The sequence below is a fragment of the Salvia splendens genome, chromosome 6, assembly GCF_004379255.2.
Source record: "Salvia splendens isolate huo1 chromosome 6, SspV2, whole genome shotgun sequence".
In the NCBI taxonomy this organism is placed as follows: Eukaryota; Viridiplantae; Streptophyta; class Magnoliopsida; order Lamiales; family Lamiaceae; genus Salvia; species Salvia splendens.
This window is the reverse complement of record NC_056037.1, coordinates 17,098,616-17,110,442: the sequence shown is the minus strand read 5'-3', so window position 1 is coordinate 17,110,442 and position 11,827 is coordinate 17,098,616. Positions and strand designations below refer to the sequence as shown.

The 11,827-nt window shown below is 32.7% G+C and overlaps 1 non-coding gene across 1 annotated transcript; it reads right to left on the bottom strand.

The window, feature by feature from the left end:
• Positions 1 to 1,288: 1,288 nt before the first annotated feature.
• On the bottom strand, positions 1,289 to 1,391 carry LOC121810131. The gene has a single exon (XR_006052389.1). It is a non-coding gene; the product is annotated as a U6 spliceosomal RNA (small nuclear RNA).
• Positions 1,392 to 11,827: the final 10,436 nt, after the last annotated feature.

The window sequence follows — 11,827 nt, the reverse complement described above, 5'->3', positions numbered from 1 at the left end:
TCTACAGTAAAGTATATTCTGATCTAATTATTTCAAATTTGTTGTCCATCAAGTTAGAATTCTTCCAATCTAATAATCTATGGACAATTTCTTTTAACATTTAGCAATGATAATTATATTTGTATAATCAGGAGAACCAATTCAATTATATGTAGCAATATTATTTGGATCATTCATAGCATGTATTAGATTAATTAAACATGTTGTTCAAATATTGAATTTCTTGGGAGATTTTATGCAATATTTTCCTTTCTATTGCTCATTTATCATTCTTGCGAGTTTCCAAAACGTCATTATCTGTTTATTATTTCAATTAATTCCTTTTTAGTTGATTAAACAATCCCCAATCGCCAACCACCCCCTTTTTGTTTAGTCAGTAAACTAGCTAGATAGCCAATTAAGTTGCTTAATTACGAGTTGGGTCTTTTAACTTTAGGGAGGATAATGGAATGGCAGGATGTGATCAAATGCAAACTCTAAATATTGTATAAATTTTAAACTATAATCTGGACAGTTAGAAAAAGTTAATAGATGACAAAATAGAAGTAGCAATGAAAAATGTCAACACATTGTCAACGGTTAATGCTGCGCTGACTTGTGTTCATATTATGTTGACATTTTTTGTTATTGTTATTTTGTCTATCTGTTGACATTTTCTAACGGTCCAGATCATAGTTTGGAGATTTTTACAATATTTAGAGTTTGCATTTTATCAGTATCCGCGCCCGGTCAATCTCAATGTAAAAAAAAGAATAGTGAACTACGCAAATGGTCCCTGAATTATGTCTTTTGCACGCCAATGGTCCCTGAACTTTAAAAATATTGTAGATAGTCCCTGAACTAAGGGATAATCACATTTTTGATATTTTTTCACTTTTCTTCTAATTTTATACCAAAAATACCCCCAAAAGCTTGGAGGGTATTTTTATCCATAAATCATGAATATCAAATTTTTGAATGATTTTATTGTGTAATAGATAATAACTTATGTTTATTAATCGTTGTAAATTAATTAGGAAGTGATCCATAACTATTTAACTTCATTTTTATCTTCTTTCGATGACTTTTTTCGTTGGAGAAACGTAGGTTCATTAATTAAAGAAGGTCAAGTATCGACACTATAAAACAATTACTTAAATTGTCTCTTTACCTGTAAATAAAATCGAAATATTTTATTTTATTAGTTATTGTATTTTATTTAAATTTAAATTTATAAGATCCGAAAATTTTCTATTCAATTCCCATATTCATTTCATATTTCTAAATTAATTTCATTCCTAACTAGTTCATTCATTTGTACTATTTCTCGATTTATGCGTGTCATCATTGCGCATGGGCCATGCTAATCTTCTCTGTATCGTTCCAATTTTATCGGATGTCCCTGAAGGGACGCATTGATTTGTACTAATATTGGCTGGATTGAGAAAATTAGTTTCATTCCTAACTTGCTTGGATTGAGAATAACAATAATGAATTAATACCTCCGTATAGAATTTTTTAAGCAAGCAAGGAATTCTTCCACATTAAAATTTTAAAATTTTATTAATATTTAAATAAACTGTTCGTGTGAATCTAAATTTTATTACAGATAGAAAGATTGACATCAATTAATAGACGGGTATTAATTCATTATTGTTATTCTCAATTTAATCAGCTACTTCTGCGAATTTTTTCACCTTTTAAATTAAAAAAATATTAATATTCAAATAAAATGTTCGTACAAATCTGTATTTTATTACCGCTAGAAAGATTGGCGTCAATGAATTTGATCTTACTTGTAAATCTTCTAGATTCTCTTCCAACATTTAACTTGGATGATTATTGACACACATGACCTACCTACTTAAAATAGAGAATCCAAATTCAAAAATAATGTTGTAAAATAGTTATGGATCACTTCCTAATTAATTTACAACGATTAATAAACATACCTTATTATCTATCCCACAAGAAAATCATTCAAAAATTTGATATTCATGATTTATGGATAAAAATACCCTCCAAGCTTTTTGGGGTATTTTTGGTATAAAATTAGAAGAAAAGTGAAAAAATATTAAAAATGTGATTATCCCTTAGTTCAGGGACTATCTAAGATATTTTTAAAGTTCAAGGACCATTGGCGTGTGTAAAAGGCATAGTTCAAAGACCATTTGCGTAGTTAACTCAAAAAAGAAATATGAAGGAATTTTTTACCCCGTCCCTATCCCTGTCCACACGATTTTCATTGTAGTGTTGTACTTTCATCACAATCACACACACACGCAAGTTAGGTAAGGGGGACCTCTCTAGCTACCTAGCTCTCATTCTCTCAATGGCAATGGACTCACCTGCAATACAAAATCTTTAATATGCATACTTACAACATAAAGTCTCTCTCTATATTCTTGTCGCACTGCTTTTGTGCCTTCTCACTAATTGAATTTTTAATTAAGAAATCATGTGTGAAGCTCCATATTTGCCTTGGGTCAATTTAACTTGGATTGACCAGCAAGTCTTGAAATTGTAGAGACAACATAGTAGTTAGTACTAGTAACTATTTAAGATATGATTAATTATGGAGTAGTAGTTTTTATATCTAATTTCCAGCAACTTACAAATATATCATCACCTCATGTTTAACATTTTCACTTACAAAAGCCTCAATTTTGGAAGAAAATTGTCAGTTATCTATAGCCATATAGATTTTGGGGTGTATTATAATTGAATTCATGTACTCCCCTTTCCCACTTTAGGTCCCGGTTTACCTTTTTTTTTGTCACACTTTAGAAGTTTCTGTTGAAATATTCCATAAATGGCAATAGACCTCACATTTGACTAACTTTTTACACTCACATTTTATTATATATAACTAATATATAAAAGTAGGATCCGCAATCTACTATTTTTCTTCACAAACTTTTTTTACATTTCTTAAAACTTGTGCTGAATTCAAATGAGACTCCTAAAATGAGACCGATGGAGTAGATGAGATGAATAACACTAATCATAGTATTAGAGATTATGTACTATTTTTAGAAGATGAAAAAAGAGGTTGGCCTGCTTAGATGTGGGCCGACATGGAATATAAAGTGTTCCTGTTGATGGGCTTTTATGGGCTGCGGAAAGGCCCATTCACAACATGTCTACCTTTATATGAATATTAATTAATACTCCCTATTTAATTAATGACTTTTAATGGTTATAGTTTGAAAGGATGCTATTTGTTCAATGATTTGTAAACATTGTAATATACTATATTTTAAACATTTTTTTGTTGGTATTGTAATATAATTAATAGTTTCATCAAAATTTTCTATTATGTACAATTGAGCAATTTGCTTTACTTATTAAAAACTTAATTTTATTACTAGGTAATATTCTTTTAAAGGTAATCACAAAATGCTTATATCAATTATTCTCGATTAGATTAAATTTGCTTGATATGCACATATCTGAAAACATAGCTTTAATGTTAAGATCTTCTAATTCTAAATGATGGAAAAAAGGCAAAACATATAAGGGACTTACCACGACTAATTCCAATTATAAAACCATCGAGAGATACCTATAACTATTAACAGTGGCAGAGCTAAATTTTTTTTCTTCTTGGGTAGAGGTCCTCAAACCAAACCAAACCGGCCCGGAACCGTCACCGGCGGTTCGGAACCGGAACCTTCGGTGGCGGTTCGAACCGTGACCGGAACCGCCGGTTCCACCGGGCCGGTTTTCGTCAGAAAACCGTTGACGAAACCGGCGGTTTCCACCGAAAAACCGGCGGTTCAGTCGGATTTTCAAAATTTTGAAATTTGAAATTTTTTTTTTGTTTTTTATTTAATCACAATTTTCCCCTATAAATACCCCATCCTCTTCATTTCTACTCACCTCATTCTTGTGTTAATAAGAATTTCTCTTCTCAATCTCAATTTCTCTATTCTCCATCCTCATTCTCTCAAGTTGTTTAAGTTGAGCTCAAGTCCTTTTCCTTTATTTTTTTTCTCCCATTTGTTTCGAAAATGTAATTTGTAAATTGTAATCAAGACTTTAAGTCTTTTGTAATTTATAATTTTTAAGTTGTAATTTGTAAATTTTAAGTTGTAATTTATAATTTTAAAGTTGTAATTTGTATCAATAAAATTGCATTTGTACATCGCATTATTCTAATTTTATTTATGCAAGTATATTTACAGTTTTTACTTGAATTAAAATGTTAAAAAAAATTCCATGAACTAGCCGAACCAACCCGGAACCGGCGATTCCGGCGGTTGCGATGAACCGCCGGTTCACGGTTCAAAAACCGGAACGGCCGAACCTTGGACGGGCCGGTTCAGGTTCAAGCTTTTCTTGAACCGGAACTGGCGGTTCCGAACCGTGAACCGCCGGTTCCCGAACCGTGGTGACGTCTATTCTTGGGTCCCCCACCGCAAAATTTCTGGCTCCGCCACTGAATAGAAGTAACTTTTATTGGATACAAATGAAAGACTTCATACTTTAGTAGGTTCAATAATATAAAATCGTTAATTATAGTGCAACACTACGACGAATTAAGATGACGAGGCAAATACCAAATGAATTATTAAAAAAAAGATGCGAGATCGAATATATTTAAATAAGTGATATATGAAATTATGAATAAATCAAAGAATAATTTTGATAAAATAAAAATCGAAGATTGTTGTGATGCCATTAAGACTCTAATTAGGTATAGGTCAAATCAACAATAATGGTATATACTATATAGTTCCCCTTCTGTCTCATGATAGATGTCACACTTTCCTTTTTAGTTTGTCCTATAAAAGATATCATATTTCCTCTTTTGAAAAAAGTTCTCTCTCACATCAATTATAAAATTATATTTTCTCTAACCACTTAACACACAAAATAACATCTCCTAAAATCTCGTACTATCTCCCAAGTGTGACATCTACTATGAGACAGATGAAGTACTATAAATTAGATTTTGTTAGTATTAGAAAGTGATTAGGCAATAGAAAGATAAAAGTTTGAAGAAATCTGAAATTATGAATAAATGAAATTCATTTTAAACATTGGTACACTCTAATTAACCCAATAAAAATGTGAAGAAATATTGGTTCTCTCATTAATGTAATTATTTTAATTTTACTATGACCTATCACATTAAAACATCTCTCGAAGATTATACAGTAAGGCATCCTAGCTCTTAAGCTTACGAAATCCCATTGAGTTTAAATATCATTGACAACACACCCAAATTTGTAAGATTAGGATTCTAGTGTTTTAACTTAATAAGTAACAATATTCATTCATAAAATAAGTTAGTATTTTCCCCAAAGTTAGCATTTCACGGTTTCTCAACCACAATAAATTAGCAGTACTAATAAAATAATACTCCCTTCATCCCACTTTAAGAGTCACGGTTATTTTTGCGCACCCGTTTTATAAAAATAATAACAAATAGTTAAAGTGGAGAAATAGTAAAGTAAGATAGAGAATAATGTTGATACATTATTAAGTAAAATAAATGAAAATACCAAAATAATATAATATGATAATCTTCGTAATATTAAAATACTGAAAAAATACAATGAGAAACAAACTTTAAAAAAGTACAAATGCGTGCCCCAAATTTCATCAATCATATTGCGTTGGATGCGAGTATGGGCGTCTTCCTTGCGGGTAGTACAAAGGCACGAAGCACATGACTGCAGCGTGCGGTATACCCCGATGTTGGGGCCGCGGGCAACACCGAAGCTTGGTCCAGCAGTGTCTTCATCGCCCTAATTGATGACTAATTCACATTCATCCTCGACTATCAATCTATCATGTTATGCATGATGATGCAGACATACATGATATCACCGATACACTTTCCCTCGAACAAATGCGTTGGGGCCTTTAACTATTGCCCAACGCGTTTGGAGCACACCAAATGTCCACTCCACATCATTCCACGCAACCTCTTGCATTTGAGCAAAGAAAGTTCTATTCGGATATGTAGGGCAAGTGATCATATTCAGAAATAGGGGCCACTTCGGGTACATGCCATCAACCAAGTAGTACCACATACGATACTAGTTGTCGTTGATAGTGAAGTCGATGGTCGGGCTTCTACCACGACATGCTCGTTGAAGAAAGACGATGAGTTCAATACGTTGATGTCATTGTTTGACCCGGTTACACGGAAGTAAGCATGTCATATATCCATAACTGTTGTTCAGCAATGGCTTCGAGAATCATCATAGGATGCGGGCCTTTGAACCCACTCGTGAAGTGACATTTCCACGCGGTCGGACAATTATTCCATGCCAAATGCATACAGTCTATGCTTTTGAGCATTTCAGGAAATCCGTGCATCCTCCCGTGCAAATCCAACAGGAACTGACAATCGGCAGCGTTCAGCTTCCGCGAGTAAGTGTCTCTGAAAGTCTCCACGACTCTTGACATAATTTCTTCAGACATTTGCTGCCCAGTGTTGATGACATGGAGATACTCATCGAACATATCTGTCGCTCCTCCATAAGCCAACTGTCTTAGTGCAGTCGTGCACTTCTGCAATGTCTATAGTCTGACTCTGCCGCTGGCATCGGTGTACTGCAGGAAGTATTCATCACGTGACGCCACGTGTTAGCAATGCGAAAGAAAAGATCTTGACGCATTCTATAATACTGGCGGAAAACCGTCGGACCTCACCGTGACTTCTCGGCAAAGTAGTCCGAGTACAGCCGTTGGGCAGCCATGGTGTTCTCATGGAAGACCCGCTGCCGATGCCATATTGGCCTAGGGACTGATGACTATAATTGTTTTTGCCGTCGTCGTTCCTCTCCACGCACTGCATATTCTAACATGGCTCGCTCTAAGATCATATCAACAGAACATGTGGGCTCATACACTCACAATTCACAAACATATCATAGTAATTCTACTTAATTATATCAAATGGAAACCAAATAATAGCAAATCATTTTGAAAAAGGTTTATTTCTTTATAAAATCACCTTTGACCAAATTTTAGTTTAATGTACATTTCAAATATTGATGATAGATTATAAAATTTTTAAAAAAATCACATTTGACCAAATTTATTTTATTTTTTAATATTTTTTCTAGCTTCTTAAAACTCAAAATGAAGTCATTTAGTCGTCACATTAATACTCAATTATGTTACTCTTTATCTATGACCAAAATTTTAAATGCTGCCATAAATTTGCCTGAAGATATCACCGATGGAAAATGATTTTTTTTTTACTCATAGTAATTTGTTATTTCCCTTTTAAAAAAATAGTATGGAATAAACTACAACCAATTTTATTTATACAGAATCATCCCTTTCTAAAAAAGACAAAAGGTGGCTGTCAAGAATTATGTGCTTTGTTTTTATAGTAATTATAATAATCTAAAGATGGCCGAAAAATATTTACTTGGTTTCTGAAACTGAAAACAATTCCTTTATTTTCATAGAATAGATTTCATGATAGTGACGTAAAAATATAGAATTCCTAAGTAATAAAAAATGGGTAGCTGAGAATTTCGGGACCAAAAATTAGAGTTCTTATTTACCCCAACAGCCCAACTACCCTTCTTCAACCACCTCGAAACTCAAAGGTTTCATTTCATTATCAATAATTCAATATCATATCTTCCTGCATTTACATTAGTACTATCTTTGCTCGTCATATTTAATTTTAGTAATAAATGATATCAGTTTTAATTAAATTTTGATAAAATAAAATAGTAATTGAAGTATTATTATTCAAAGTACATAAATATAAATAAGAGTAAAAATGAAAAAATTCACAAAATTTAGACAAATTTGGTCAATCACACAATTTTTAAAATAGCCAATTACTCCCTCCCCTCCCGGCTCCCCTCCGTTCCGCCTTAATAGACACATTTCATTTTCTGCACTCATTTTCTGAAATCCATGATTTATTTTGCAAATTTGTATATCCTCACAAAAGCATTAATTTTAGTACGAAAATTATAAGAATATAAGATTATGCTAGAATATTTTGGCTTCCAAACCATATAAAATATTTCCAAAATCTAAATCAATGAAACAATTAAGAAGAATATAAAGTTATAGTAATATAATTGTATATTTTCTTAAGTTGCGAGATTGTCAAGGAGTTGGCTAAACTAGATGTTGTTATGGCAAATTATCCATGAAAAAACTATAGTGGACCATAATACCAAAAAGTAGAAATAGGTTAATTTTTATATACAAACCAAAATAGAAAAAAATAAATTATTTATTATGGATGAATGTAGTACTCCTACTAATTTTTATTACGACCGCTCCTCTTGTCATGGTGTATCTCGATAGTGAAAAAATATAATGCAGTATATTTCAAGGAAGATCGCTTGTTATTGATCAATTAAGACGTACTCATTCGTCCATGTAATTATATCTTATTTTGTTATTTTGAGTTTTTTTTTTCATTTAGAGTAATTAGACTTTATACTGCTATATTAAATCATTACACTCCTATTCTATAATAAATTAGTATTTCAAAATAAAAACCACTTCCTAATAATTTTTTATTAACTTTCCTTCATGTATTTCTTAACACTTGCACTGAGTCGAAATAGGACTTTAAACTATAAACAAAAAGTATACTGATACTCCATAATTTAGGGATGTTAATCGTGCCAACTTGTTCGGGTTCGGGCCAATCCAAACGGGTTGTCGGGCCATTCGGGTACAGGCTATTCGGGTTATGCCTTTTTGGGGTTACAAAAGTTCAACCCTACTCTAACCCTTCTGGTTTCGGGCTAACCCCATCGGGTTATTTGGGCCAATGCGTATTTTTAGTTTTTTACTATTTTCAAAAAAATAATACGTTTTTTAATTTTTTTAATTATATACATATTTTTAATTAGTCATGCAACAATGAAATACGTATTTTTAATTTTCTTTAAAAAAAGATTAAGTTTTTCAAATTAAAACAACTTATTTATTACATATTTACGTAATTATTTACAAAATATCTATCAATAGTATGTTTATGTATATGCATTTAAAACATAAATCAACACTTTGTTTCAAAATTCAAACATAAATCAATTCTTAGAAAATTGAATAAAATTTTCATAACGTGAGAGGTGGAGCGTAGATGTAACAAAAATATTTTGAATTGTTAAAGAGTGAATTATCAAGATGCTAGCTAATTGGAGTAACTCTAAAGTTTTCTTGAATTATGATTGGTCAAATTTAATTTATTTCAGCTGTAGATAAGTCAAATACTGATGTATCTTTGTTTTAAGAATCATCAAAGTACGCATAATTCAATGACGAAACGACGCCAAAACACTTTGCACTAATATATTGGAAATATACTAAAAGAAAGCTTTTATATACGAGTATTTATGAATCCATGAACCACACAATGATTTTTTTCGTGATCTTATATAGTCGGTTGACGTATTTGGATTTTACATGGTTTTAGAGAGTTGTCTTGGATGATTTTGATTATATTTCTATATTTTGGTATGTTTACATGTTTGGTGAGAATTGATAGAAAATGGATTAGAAAAATGTACACAAAATATGTGGATGTGCAGCAGCCTTGTTCGAGTCAATGTTTCTCGCGATTTTGAAGTCCGATAAGCCCATAATGCATATCATTCTCTTCGCCTTTGAAAGATCTTCGCGTGAGTATCTTGTACGCTTCAATCGGAGCTTTGTAGAGAAAGTTGTGCCCATTACAAAGACTGCGCGCTGTGCAGAAGCCTTTAACCCGACTGGCCGACCCGTAACCTGATCGGGTCAGCCCGCCTAGCCCGACGACCCGACCGGGTCAACTCGAATAGCCCGATTTCAAATTCGGGCTGCGAAATTGCAAACCTAACCCTGTGTTTTTATCGGGTTATTCGGGTCGGCCCGCGGGTTTCGGGTTACATTGACATCCCTACTCCATATGGTCCTCATTAAATATTTTTTATTTTCTTATTTAGATGGTTCCTGATAAATGTCTAATTTCATTTTTGCTATTTTAGTATATGAACGTCACGTTCCACTAACTCATTATATTCCGTTATTATAAAAAGTATATTTCATAAAATTTGGGTCTACATTCCATTAATTATCTATGATGAGTTTCCTACTACGGAAATGCAAAGGATAACTGAAATAAAATTGAAAACCTGAAATATATTTAGTAGGAATATCAGTTTACACAACTTTGATTTCCAACGCCAATTGTATGTAATTGGGTTAACGTAATAAAAAAAATGAAATATTAGATAACTAATATTTTATAATGGAGACATAATTTGCTTTTTACCTTCTCCACAAATATAAATAAGTGGAACAAAGGGAACATCGTGACAAGTTTCTCTCCGCGAATTTGTTAAATGATATCGAAGCCATAGAAAAAGAGAAATTAACACAATTGGGTTTGGGAATAATTTCTAAATGAATTATGACACGAATATAGGGATTTTACATATCTACTTACAAGGTAATATGTGTATCTATTGGTAACAAGATATCGAGAATGCCTATTGTTATTGTTGATTGATCTTGATTCATTCCTTGTAATATTTCTATTTTTTAACACTCTCTTGAGTACAAGGGTCTCCAATATATAACTTGCACAGTATCTCTTCGAAGCTTCTAGTGCTCACCGTCTTAGTAAGAATATCTACTAGTTGGTCTTCTGACCTTGCAAATGGTAACACCACAATCTCATTTTCAATCTTCTCCTTGATGAAGTGTCGGTCTACTTCCACGTGTTTAGTAGTTCTATTGTGATGAACTGAATTTTCTGAGATACTTATTGTTTCTTTCTTTTTACAGTATAATTGACACTTTGCTGGAGGGAAGCCGATTTCTCCAAGCAACTTTCTCAACCATAATATATTTGTTAGGTCATTCTCCAATTCTTGAAATTCTGCTTTTGTACTTGATAGTGTCACTACCTTCTATTTCTTACTCATCCAAGTTATCAGGTTTCTGCCTACAAAGGTAAAATACCCAACGATCGATCTTCTGTCCACCAAATTTCCTGCCCAATCTGCATATGGGAATCCATGCGCCTTCATATGCTCATGCTTCTTGAATAGTATTCCATGCCAAGCCGATCCCTTTAAATACCTTACAGTTCGTTTAGACATCTAGCCTAGTATTGGATAATTATATAAGCTTTCCAACTAGACGCTAATACTTAAATAAGTCTGCCAACTTGGCTCCTTCCTCAATTTTTAGCTCGTGATTCACAGGAATCAGTGTGGCAAATGTCTTTCAATCTAGTAACCTTATTTCAGCTAAGATATCAAGTATGTATCTCTTCTACCTAAAAATGATTCCAGTAGGTGACCGTAGAACCTCTATTCCCAAGAAATACTTGCAGGGAGTTGCGGGGTTGGGACTCTTTTGTTGTGAAAAATCAACCCCCTTATGCAAATAGTCGTCTTCATTAGAATTACCCACAATGGTAGTTCTCACTCTTCATTTTGAGTCCTATCGATAGACGGTGGTGTCGACTTTGTACTGCACGTTTTTTATGGCTGGTTCAGGCTTTCAGATTTACCATGGCAAAACTATTGCGCATGAGATTTACAAATTGTTTTAAGAATTCATCTGAATCGGATTTCTAGGGGGTAGTGTTTTCGGCTGTTTTAGAGACAGTGATGACTTCATTTTATTGTCTCATCATGCTCTGATACCATGTTAAATGGTATCGGGGCCATAGAATATGAGAAAGCGATACAATTATGTTTGGGATTAATTTATGAATGAATTATCACACGGTCCAACCATCTTTTCAAAAGGGATTTTACATACACTTTCTATCTCATAAAAGATGTCAGACTCCTTTAATTTATGAATGAATTGTTAGGTATCACTAAAAAATGAAATTGATTTTTTA